Below are 12,582 nucleotides of genomic sequence, written 5' to 3'. Positions count from 1 at the left end.
AGGCAATTAAAAAGTTATCGTTATTTTTAATTACTCTTCTGACTATAGTAGTGGCTTGAATTTGAGCCTGGAGCACGACTTCCTCATACAACACAAATACAACATAATAAAATGACTCCTGGAGATTTTTCACCTTCTCAGTGTGGAGCAGCTGAAGGGAAACATAAGCCTTCAGGCAAAGTTCACATATTTCTCCATCTCTCCAGGAATATAATAAGTTGCTGTTTATATAACAAATGTTATGTCTTTTTCTGTTAAATGTAATTCTCAGTCTAGGGAGCTCGGCTCAGTTAACTGCTACCCAAGATACCCCCAAAAGGCCTTGGTTCTTTTTTAATCACCCTTTTTCTCTGTCTCTTCTTGTCAGTCATGAATCGATCTTTGAATGCAAATGCCCGGGGGACAGCCTCTCTTTCAGTTTGCTTTGCTTCAGGAGTGAATTTCCCGTATGTATTCCTTTCCCTTCTCCCATTTTCCTTTGACGCATCAGGCTATCCTGTTTTATGATGGGATTCCCCCCATCCTAATTACAAAGGGGATCACTCTGCCAGACCCACAACCCAGTCTCTACGTGTCTGCGAGACCTTTTGCTTGCCTGGTTGGCACTGCTCATCAGTCAGTCCAGTTGTGTTGCCTCTCCAGGAACCTCTCCTGGTGCCCAGAGCAGCCACGGTTGTTCTCTTCACGCTGCTCAGAGGCCTCCACTGATGGGTGCTGCCTAACTGCGTTCTTTTTCTGTCTTCATCATGCAAGCAAGTTATTCCCTGGAGATGCATGTGACTATGAAACACAGAAGATAAAGGCGGATCTTTCTTCGTTGTTGAGATACTAAGCATGTGCAGTCCTCATGCACCAGATGGTGTTTATGAAGATACCTAAAGAAAGAGGGCTGAAGTTGCCTTAGCTACCCACCTCTAGTCATTCTCATAGAAAGCCCACTGGGTGAAAGCTAGCTAAGGATTTATTCTAGAGCTGTAAATTGTTTTCCTCATATGCACAAGGGCTGTGGGAAAGAGCTGAGTGAAAACTTCCACTGGGTTCTACTTTGCACAGCTTTTATTATACCCCCACCCAGAGGCTGGCATCTAGGCGGTGGTGCACACTACTTTGTGTCTCTTTTTTTGAAGATCTGATCTGAAACCTATCAAAGTTAATGAAAACCCACAGGCTTCGGTGAATTTTGGATTAGGACTACGAACCGTGAAATGGATTTCTTCTGACATAGGAAAGATAACTATTCAACAAGTTTCCTGGCTATTTTCTGATAAAGGCTGTCCCTGCTTTTGAATTTTAGTTTAGAAGGATACACAGCTTTACTCCCCACACATGTACTGCTGGGACAAAGCACTGCTTCTGAAAAACGGTGTGCAAAAGGGTGCTGGCTGAAGGAGGAGAAAATGAATTTGCTGAAGAAATTATTCCTTTAAGAAGAAGGTGTAGTGGGTTTATGTGGCAAGGTTTTGGTAGCCGGGGGCCATAGGGGTGGCTTCTGTGAGAAGGATCTAGAAGCTGCCCCATGTTTGGTAAAGGCCCCACTGCTGACCAGAGCTGAGCCATTAAGTGATGTTGCTTGCGCCTCTGTGAGAGCAGATTTAAGACAGGGAAAAAAAAAAAAAAAAACGCTGCGCCACACAGCAGCTGGGAGAGTGAGAGGAGTGAGGAACAGCGTTGCAGGCACCAAGGTCAGTGAAGAAGGAGGGGGAGAGGTGCTCCAGGCGCCGGAGCAGAAGTCCCCTGCGGCCTGTGGTGAGGCCCATGGTGAAGCAGGATGTCCCCCTGCAGCCCATGGAGTACCACGGTGGAGCAGGGTTCCACGCTGCAGCCCGTGGAGGAGACCACGGTGGAGCAGGTGGGCCTGCATTGATGGAGGCTGTGGCCTGTGGAAGACCCCTGCGGGAGCAGATTCCAGGCCGGACCTGCAGCCTGTGGAGAGGAGACCACGCAGGAGCAGGTGACCTGGCAGGAGCTGCTGCCCGTGGGGGACCCAGGTTGGAGCAGTTTGCTCCCGAGGGATGGACCCCGTGGTACGGAGCCATATCTGGAGCAGTTGTGGAAGAGCTGCTGCCGGTGGGAAGCCCACACTGGATCAGTTCAGCAAGGTCTGCATCCCGTGGGAGGGACCCCACAGCACAGGGGACGAGAGTGACCAAGAAGGAGCGGCAGAGAAGAATGCTATAGACTGACCATAACCCCCACTCCCCCGTTCCCCTGCATCGCTCGGGGGGAGGAGGTGGAAAAGGGTGGATGGGAGGGGGAAGGTGCTTTTGGTTTCTTTCCTTTGTTTCTCACTTCTTTAGCTCGTTAGTAATAGGCAGTAAATCTTACTATCTCCCTATGCTGAGTCTGTTTTGCCCATCACAATAATTACCGCACGATCTTCTTGTCCTTATCTCAACCCTTGAGCCCCTTTCATCGTATTTTCTCCCCGTTCCTCTTTGAGGAGAGGGAGTGAGAGAGTGGTTGTGGTGGAGCTCAGTCACCCACCCAAGTAAAAACATCACAGAAGGACATGTTTTAACCCTGCCAAAAGTAAGACTGTGTCTTAGCTCTTGCATCAGAAGCCTGATGGTGGTGTCACACTGGAGACATGTTGTTCCCTCCCAAAATGATCAACAGAATGCTAAAACAGATGCTATACCTCTGATTCCTGAGTAATGCACTCAAAATCTGAAGTTTGTTTTTATTTAGGCCACTTCATATTACTGGAGTGGAATCATAGAATCCTTTAGGTTGGAAAAGACCTCCAAGATCATCTAGTCCAACTGTTAACCCAGTGCTGCCAAGTCTACCAGAAAACAACGTCTCTGAGCACATTTACACTTCTTTTGAATATCTCCAGGGATTGTGACTCAACTACTTTTGTGGACAGTCTGTTCCAATGCTTCACAATCCTTGCCATGAAGAAATCTTTCCTAATACCCAAATGAAACCTCACCAGCATATCTTGAGGTCATATCCTCATGTTCTTTCACTTGTTGTTTGGGATAAGAAACATCCTCCCCCCCGCCCCCAACCTCCTTTGAGGTAGTTGTATAGAGCAATAAGGTCTGAATAAAGACTGAAGCATTAAGTACCTACCTCAGCATTTACCTCATCTCTTGTCACTATGTTTCCCCCCACATACAGTAAAGGATGGAGATTGTTTTTAGTCCTCCTTTTCTTATGTATTTATGAAAGTGTTTTTTATTGTCTTTAATAGTGGTAGCCAGATTGAGCTCCAGTGGTGCTTTGACCCTTTTAATTTTCTCCCTGCATAGCCTCATGAGCTCTTTATAGCCCTCCTGAGTCTGTCTTTCCCCTAGCCACCCCACCCGTCTTCCACAGGTCACAAACCATCTTTTTCTTCCTGAGCTCTAGCCACAGCTCTCTCTTCAGACAGGCTGGTCTTCTTCCGCGCCAGCTCATCTTTCAGCCCATGGGGACAGCCTGCTCCTGCTCTTTTATGATTTCCTTCCTGAAGAGCATCCAGCTTTTCTGGACTCCTTTGCCCTTCAGGACTACATCCCAAGGGATTCCACCAACCAGTCTCCTGAACAGGCTGAAGCCTGCCCTCTGGAAGTCCAGGGTGACCGTTCTGCTAACCCCCCCCTCCTTACTCTTCCAGGAATTGAAAACTCTATTAATTCATGATCAATGTGCCCAAGACAGCCTCCGGCCTTCACATCTCCCACGAGCCTTTCATAGGTCACAAGAAGAAGGTCCAGCAGGATGCCTTCCCTAGTCGGCTCACTCAGCAGCTGTGCCAGGAAGTTATCTTCCATACAACCCCAAAACATCCTAGCCTGTTTCCTCTCTGCCGTGTTGTATTTCCAGCAGGCACCTGGTAAGTTGAAACCCCCCCACACAAGAACAAGGGCTACTGGTTGTGAGACTGCTGCTTATGGACGTCAACTTGTAACACAGATTAAAGCCTGTGTAGATCTTATATAACAACATGTGCCTACAAAACAAAAGGAAACAGTACTTACAGTGTTTGTTCTTCAGTTGTAGCACTGTCATAATGGATCCCTGTCTGTAATTTGCAGGAAAGGCAGCTTGCCTGCTACAAAACAAAGATTTCATAATGTCAAGGAAGTCTACTTAGTCTGTTATTTATTTATGATTGTTCCCCCTCCCCCCCCCCCCCCCCCCCCCCCAATGTATTAGGGATACTCGTTGTTTTCATTTTACCTTGATAATGTATTCCTTCTGTTTTGTGAGATATTGCAGCTTCACATTGCTTCTGTGTTATATGCATGGCTCACATGAACACACTGGACAACTGCTGCCCCCACCAGCTAAAAAGCACGTAGTCAGTCGCTGTAAGGAGTAAACACGCACAGAAGCTTAAATACAGAGTTTGCTCTCCCAAGGACACACAAAGTGTCACAGCTAGAAATACTATTCAAGAGCTCTTGCCTTTAGTCTCTTTTATTATGCCCTGTAAAACACGCATTGTCCCAAAGCAGTTATGTCTATTTTCCTTCCCTTGATTGTAAAAGGCCCTGTGCATAGCCAGAGTAGCATGCATGGGGGTACGTGTAAACAATTGTCACACCTCACAGCTGTAAATCTTGTGCAGTGCCGGTGTAAGGCCCTGTCTGTGCCTTCTGGTAGAACTGTAGAATAAGAGGCTGCCAAATTTTGAAAAAAGAGCTGGGGCCTGAAGCATGGCAAGAGCTGGGGATGTAGCACAAATCACAGCAGATACAAAGATTCACAAAAGAAAAGCTGCTCGGCTCTTCTTGCAGTTGTTTCACAATTACCTTCTGTACTGGGGGTGGGATGGGGTCAACTCTGAATGGAGAAAACTAAAAATGTCCCTGGATCGTCTTTGTTACCTGAAAAGGAAACATAGGAAAGTGTTGCAGGTCCAGGAGGGAAACCCTTGTTTTCTTTAAGGCTTTTTGTTTTTCTGCTCATGTTTTTTGGTTTTAAGGGAAGATTTTGAAAAGTTCCTACTTTGTGTGGTGGGAGAGTAATATTAGTGGGGTGTGTGGCACACAGATCATGCCCAACAGTAGCTCTGCAGGCTTGGAACACTGCTGAGCAAACATTGGAAGAAACGTGAGAAGAAGTTTGCATCCTCCCATGTCCTGGAGCATTGTGGGGCGGCCACAAGTCTGCTGGCAGCAGTCACTTGGGAAATGGTCCCCAGGCCTGTAATTGTTTGTACTGGCAGCTGACCTCAGACTCTTAGAAATTACGTTCACATGATCAGGGAAGAGAAATGATCAATGCAGTTAGTCCCCACTTACCGATCCTCAGGCACTGAGCGAGACAGCCTGTGCTGAGCTATGCTCCAGAGGGCTGTCTCATTTTGGTCTTGAGAGTATTATTTCAAATGCATTATTTTTAGAGCTTTCAAGTCTATAAAAGCCTGTGAATGTTGGATCGGGGCCAGCTTTAAATGCATTTCTACAAGAGGTGGCCACAAATTGCTGTTCAGGGTGGTGCAGTGGACAACGTGCAGATCTGATGAGCTCCAAGACTATTCTGGGCCATGTGTGCTTTTCTGTGCTGTTGGGGGACCAGCTCACGAAAGGTGCTTGCATGCAGTTTATTTATTGGCAGACCTAAGGCAGTCCACAACTGTGCAAAGGAGTATGAACTGATTTCAGGAGTTGGCCTTAGCATGCCATCGGCAGGCAGAAGAAAGCAGAGCCCCTACCCATAGCTGTGTTTCAACTGCATGTCTGCTTCCTTTTCTAAGATAGAGCGACAGGATCACATCTCTGTGCCATGCATCATACCCTCATTGCTGCTGCTATGAATAGTCTTTTGCCACCCGTTTCCTATACAAATTCAGTGATAGGATTAGCATTGCAAGCATTAATTTTTCTACCACAGCCTCTCTGCTTATCACTGGTCCTTTTAAAATAATTTAATATTTTAAGGAAAAGGTGGAATACAGTATCAAAAAATATTTCTTAATGGAAACTGTAGCAACTGTTAAGGAGAAGAAGAGAGGTGCCTCAATTTCTGTCATGACAAAGGAGATGGTAGAAGATGGCTATGATCACTGTCTAGGAAACACCACAGCAATGCAGACAGAGCATTATTGAATGTGGATATTCTGATGGGATCTTGTCATACATATTTCCACCACAGATCTACCAGCTGCTGCTACAGTATCAAGGGAAGAGGAAGAGATGAGCCCCAGGAATGCGTCAGGGACCAAGAAGAAGTTAGACACAGACAACTTACAACAACTTACCTCTGGGTACAGAAACCAGAACTGTTGTTTACACATATTTTGAAAGCAAAGCCATCCAAAACAGTGTCCTATGGTTCTGATGCAAATATCAAGCACAAAAATGCAAGCACGGGTCACTTGGCAAGCCAAGTAGCATGTCCATCCTTGTGCAGAACTGGCAGATGTATTGTGAACTCTTCAAAATCTAAAATATTCTTTCCTGTCAATATCTCAACTCATAAGCCGTGAAGCTCTGGAAACAAAATAACAACAATTTTCATGGTGGAAGCTCCCAGAAGGCCTGATGCACTATTCTTTATACTCTCACTTGTTTTTGGAAGCCTTCAGAAGTAGCAGAAACGACAATATTTGATTAGGATTCGTGTATGTATTTTTCAGTGGGACAGGACAGATTTTCATCAGTGCCTGGAACAGCCTAGGCACTATCAATACTGGCTTAATATCGGCTGCTCACTATTACTTTAGTGAGCAGCTGGTACTAAGATGGAGTATGTTGCTCGAAAATGTTCCTGGAATGTGCACTTTTCCAATCCTTATGCAGAAACTATCAGGCAAAGAGTTTAGCAAGCACCACAGGGTGTTGGACCTCAGACTGAGAATCAAGGCTGACAGTGAAGCAACTCATTAATCAAATAGTGCTGTCAACCATACTGCTGGTTTTTGCAAACATCCTAATCTCATATCACCTCTTTGCCGGAAGGAACATAAAGGGTGTGTTCTGCTAACAGGAGCAGTGACCTTGGAGAGGGTTTCTCATTGGTGTTTTTGGTGTAGGAGAGATTGAGCATTTGTTGACATTTTTTGTAATATTTTAGAGTTCAGCCCATTCACACGTATAAACACACAGTAAAAATGTGTTAGTGATCATAAGAAATCCAGTGTAACTGGGAAAATTGAACAGATACCCACCCGTACTATGTGGTTGGTACCATCTGGCGGTGATCACCATACACTGCATTTTCATTTCCTAATTATTTTAATCCTTTCAAATAGCAGTGATGCACGCAAAACCAACGGGTTTATTTTTTATTTTGATTTTTTTTTGTTTGTTTGTTTTTGAAAATGTGCCTGCTGTGCAGCATCAGCTCTTGCAGGTTTGCAGAAGTAACAGATTATTGCAAAGGTTGTGTTTAAGCTGAACCTTCAGTCTCTGCGGTGGTGCCCACGTTTTTGCAGAACTGAAGCTGGGAAAGCTGTTGATGTGACACATTCCAAGGGTGACACTTCCCTGTTCCTGCTGCTGTGCTGGGAGTGTAGCAACACCATTCACTCAGTTTCAGTGGCATCCTGCACATACCCTCTTTGAACTGCTGATGCCAAAAGGAGATTTGACATATGTAGCCAGTGAGATAATGCTGGCAGCAGCCTCAGCACAAGTGCAGACAACGAGCTAGCAACCCTAGTGGGATTGGTTTGCTTTGTCTCCAAACTAAGTCACTAGTAAGCCCCTGTTTCAACCGTGAGACAACAAATCAGGTTCACACAGGCACTTGTGTCTCACAGGCACCAATCCCAGAACACAAAAAAACATAAACAAATGACAGCGTGTGAAACTTGTGATTTGAACCTCTGTAGATTTAATAGATTTTTTTTTTTTTTTTTCGGCTTGCTAGTACTCTGGCATTTATAGACTCCCTTGCTATTTTCCACCTGCATTTCCAATGTACTTATAGCTGTTCCCTCGTGATTGCTACCATTGCTTCTCTCTCCTCCCTATAACTGCATATGCAGTACTTGTGCTCTGCACAAGGTAATGCAGGATTTGTGTAATGAGGCATAAATCACCCTGCACTTTATCTAGAGCTCAGAGCACTGTACCAAGGTGCACTGTCAGAGCAAAATCCTGTGGCTGGCAGGTAATTAGAGAGATACCCTATCGTGCATTACCATAGCCTGCTGCACAGTGTGAACCCTGGCACAGAGAAATGATAAAACGATCTATATATGATCTACCTTCCTGTAAGTTGCAGTCAGTAATATGTTAGCCAAAACTGTACATAGTTACCATGTTAGCTACCACTTCCCTTCCTCGCAGAATCGCAGCTTTGTGTCACTGATGTTTTTTTTTTCTAAAAAATACAGACTGCAGCCATTGTTGGCTGGGTGGACATTCAAGATCTGGGGAGAAATTCTGTAACTTTTACCCTGTTTTATGAATATTGGACTAGCCATGTGCTATCCCTAATAAAATAAGCTTCTCAGTGCTCTTATCAGGTGGACAAAGCATCATCATTCTCCTAAGCTCATTTAAGTTGAACTTGCTTGATTTCACTCAAATAGGACAAAGTTTTGCAAATGACAGACCATGTTCTATGAAAAACAGGTTGTGTTCCTCCTGCGAGCTGTGCATGTGACCACATACCTGCACACTAAGTTGCAGCAAATGCCAGCAAATTTGGCATCCTTTATTGCATATGCAGTCAGTGTAATGGAAATGCATCCATCTGTATAACATACATAGAAAAGTGTGTTGCATTCCTTTTACTGTATTACACCTATGAAAGCTAAAAGTATAGAAAATAAGGGACTAATTTTATAATATTTTAATTTCAGTGTAGGGCACTTTCTCTTCCTTTACTATTTTCTATATTGTTTTGAAAGAGAAAATACTAAATTCTGGCTACACAGCTAGCCCAAGTGGACTACCAAGAGTGAATATAGATACTGACTTCAGGTATTATTCTTCGCAAGAAAATGGCAGCAACTGGTATCGAAGAGTAACGCTAGTCAGTGAACCCTCTGAAGCAAGCTTCAGAGATATATTATGGATGAAAAACCTGTTTTGCAAAGCAGGACAGGGAAGCTGTCAACATACCATGGGCACAGAAGCAAGCTGGACAGAAAGAAGTCACACGAGGGTCCTGGAGAGATTCAAACAGCTTCCAAAGCCAAAACGTTCTTTGCTAAGGTGCTTTTTTACTGCATCTACTGAGTGCATGTTTATTTTGTGTCTTTTTACAGAGACATCATTGTCTAACTGGAACTCTTGCAGTTAGCCCAGATTTCCCATGAAGCAGTACGTTTTCATACCAGAGCAGATCGGGCATTTTCTCTAAATGAGGCTGTGCAATTAAGCAGGAGAGCTGATACTTTGAGGCAAACCCTCCAGAGCTGCAGAAGCCACAGTGATGATGCCATTTGGAGAAGCTACGCCCAGGGCCAGCATCCAGGGTTATTTAGAGTAGCTCAGAGAGTATACAAAAGCTGGGAATGGCAGAGAAAACCTTTTATCATCTGCCTGTGGTAATATGCCTGTGCTTCAGTAATGCAGGACTGCAGTCAGATTTCAGCTGACAGTTCCTCTGGGGACTGCCGCAGTGGGAAATAAAACACTCCCTGATTCCTACTTGTTGTTGTTTTGTTTGTGCCTGCCTTTTTTTTTCTTTTTTTTTTTTTTTTAAATGATGAAGCAATTGCCTAAATAGAGAGTTTCTATGTCTGCAAACAAGGAGATGTGTTGGAATCCAGGTGAAAAACTCATTCTGAGTGAATTTCTTTTAAAATGGAAGTAGAAAATACTATCTAATACTAATTCCGATGTGAGCACATAATTACTCCTATTTCCAATTAGCAACTGAACTCCAGCTCAATACAAAGCACTGTACGTAAATTCAATTCTAAGGAGTAAAAGAATTAAAACATGCAGAGCATTATGTGTGCTGCTTGATCTTAATAGTGAACATCAATCTTTTCTAGTAAATTCTCACTAGGAAACTCTAACTAGAAAATTCTCACTTCATTGCTTTCATTATGTAAATGAATTGGTTTGTGTAAGTGTTAGTTTTTACTCCAGTGCTTCAGCCTGCACCCATTTTAGTGGAAGATTTGTTGGAGGTATATTTTCAAGGCCAGAGGAGGTCATTAAGTGTACATGCTGTTAAACGCCGGCTACAGAATTACATCCAGCGACGGGGGGGTCTGTAATTATTTTTGATGTAAAAACAGACCTTGTGAACGTAGACATAAGTCAGTATGCACTTAGAACAAATACATGCATATATATTGTGCAGAAGAAAAGATCATATTACTTTTTGTCTGCTCTTAAGAAACGTGTGGCAAATGTGTGTTTTTTATATCCTGTAATATGCTCTGCACCTCTGAAGAATGCAACATGGACTCTAGATGCTCTCCCTTGAGAAAAGGTGACAGGAGGTAAGGGAGATCATTCATCTCCCAGCAACTGCCCTCAGCATTTCAGTCCTTTCTGATTTTGTATATAGCCCTGACTTAATGAAACATTAATAACAAACAACAAAACCCAAAAAAACAACAACAAAAGAGAAGACCCTATTTTGTATCATGTTAATTATTTTTGATAATTTTACAAATCTTTTGGATGCTTAAAGCATAAGTCTTAATTTCCTCACACTAGACCAGATGTTCAAGGGAATCAAAGCCATTAAGGCTGGAAAAGACCTCCAAGATCATCTAGTCCAACCGTCCACCTACCACTAATACTACCCACTAAACCACGTCCCTAATACTCATCAACCCTTTCCTTAAACACCTCCAGGGACCTTGAACTCTCTATTCAAAGAAACAGATCTTAAAATATAGGATCCTCAAAGAGATGAGACTGGCAGGAGGAAACAGAGATGTCTGAAAAATTAAGTTAATGACATATGGAAAAAAGGGAATGCATTAAAACTTAACTTCACCGGATGGTCTGGGGAGTTACATGCCTGTTGTTTGGGATCTTTGGGAATAATAGTATGGTAAAACAGTTGACTATACCCATACTAAAACGTGTCTAGTGTCTTTCTCTAGTAGTCTGAAATTTTGCACCTGTGCTGGCTGACAGCAATCTGACATTACTTTGATTATGGATCTCCAGAGAATGATCTCATGACTGGTTTTGACCATCTTTCTCTACCAGAAAATTTTCAGTGGCTTTGGGGAGGCAGAATGATGTTTCCATTTCTTTTTTTCCTGTTTGATTTTTTTTATTATTTTATTTTATTTTATTTTTTAGTGAAAGGATAATGACAGTTTGACTGTTTTAGCTTACCATTTGGCAGAAAAAAAAAATAATAAAATAAAAGCAAGCATATTGGGAAAGAAACAAGTGGTTCAAGGTAATCTATTTCTCTACTAAGTGTTGAGAGTTGCTCCTTCTCTGCCAGGTAATAGGAGAGGTAAAATAGTACTAAAAAGAAAAAAAAAATCTTTGAGGATGAAGCAGAAAAGAGACCAGGAAATAAGGAAATAAGACTGATAAGGAAGAAGTTAGATCTATTTCAGATGCTACTAGACAGTAGTAAACTTGTTAGGTAAGATGTATACAAGAAGACTTGTTGATTTTAAATCCCTCTTTCTCAGTTTGCTTTGGAGTGGAAGAAGTGAAGAGCATAGCAACAAATCTGCTGATGTCACGAGTGCAATCAGTACCTCTAATGCAGTGAAGCATTTTTGAAACTTTTTTTTCCCCTGCATCCTGTGTTGTACGATCTTTTTTCCCATCAATCCTTGAAAAGAAGTTCTTTCTGGAAAAGACACAAGATAAAATCTTGGCCTTTAACATGTGAGTGACTAAACTTCTCAGGCTTTCAGAGGGACAGGATTTTCCTGCAGGAAAAGTCAGGCTAGTTGACACCATAGTTCAATAGCTTCAGTTAAACTCCAGAATCCCAGCGTAAGCGTAGGATCTAATTTGACAGATTTTCTTTGCACTTGCCACCTCTCTACCTTAATCCTTTTTCTTTGTTGTTGTTGTTGTTTTCTGTGGTTGTTTTGTTTTGTTTTGTTTGGGGGGCAGGACGCAGAGAGAGGAGCAGCAGGCTTGTGCTTGAAATGCATTCAACCTGGATAGTTAGAACAAGTCTATCATCATGATGTTCTTCTGTGTGACCAAGAAGGTGAGTCAAAATTAAATCATGCCCTAAACCTTACTTTGCTTTATCTAGGCCTGAAGTTGGAGTTATGCTTACAGTTCTTCAGCATCTAGAATTACAAGACACTGTATTTTTTCATTGGTTTTTGTGACTTACTTTTTATATGTATTTATTGTGTTTTCATAATGAGAAGAAACACTACCAAGTTTCAATTGCTAACCTATTAAAAATTCCATTAAAAGCTTTCTATAAAAAACTTTTAAACAAGAAAATACTTTTAAATCCTCGTGCTGCAGTAAGGACATGAGATATCTTCTGAAGTACTACCAGTTCAAGGGCTTTAAAAGTGGGATACACAGTCAGTACATAATACTAAAGGAAATATTTAAAATTACACGTAGGCATTTGATTTGTAATTTTCTTTTATCCAAGAGCACCATATATATATATATATATATATATGTATATATATATAAAAGTGAAAAGCGAATACCAAAACTTACTCTGCACCAGCTGTATGTCTTCTCCCTGTTTGTGAGAAAGGTATTTATTTTA

The sequence above is a fragment of the Oxyura jamaicensis genome, chromosome Z (assembly GCF_011077185.1).
Source record: "Oxyura jamaicensis isolate SHBP4307 breed ruddy duck chromosome Z, BPBGC_Ojam_1.0, whole genome shotgun sequence".
NCBI classification, from domain to species: Eukaryota; Metazoa; Chordata; class Aves; order Anseriformes; family Anatidae; genus Oxyura; species Oxyura jamaicensis.
Note: the sequence above shows the minus strand (reverse complement) of the source record.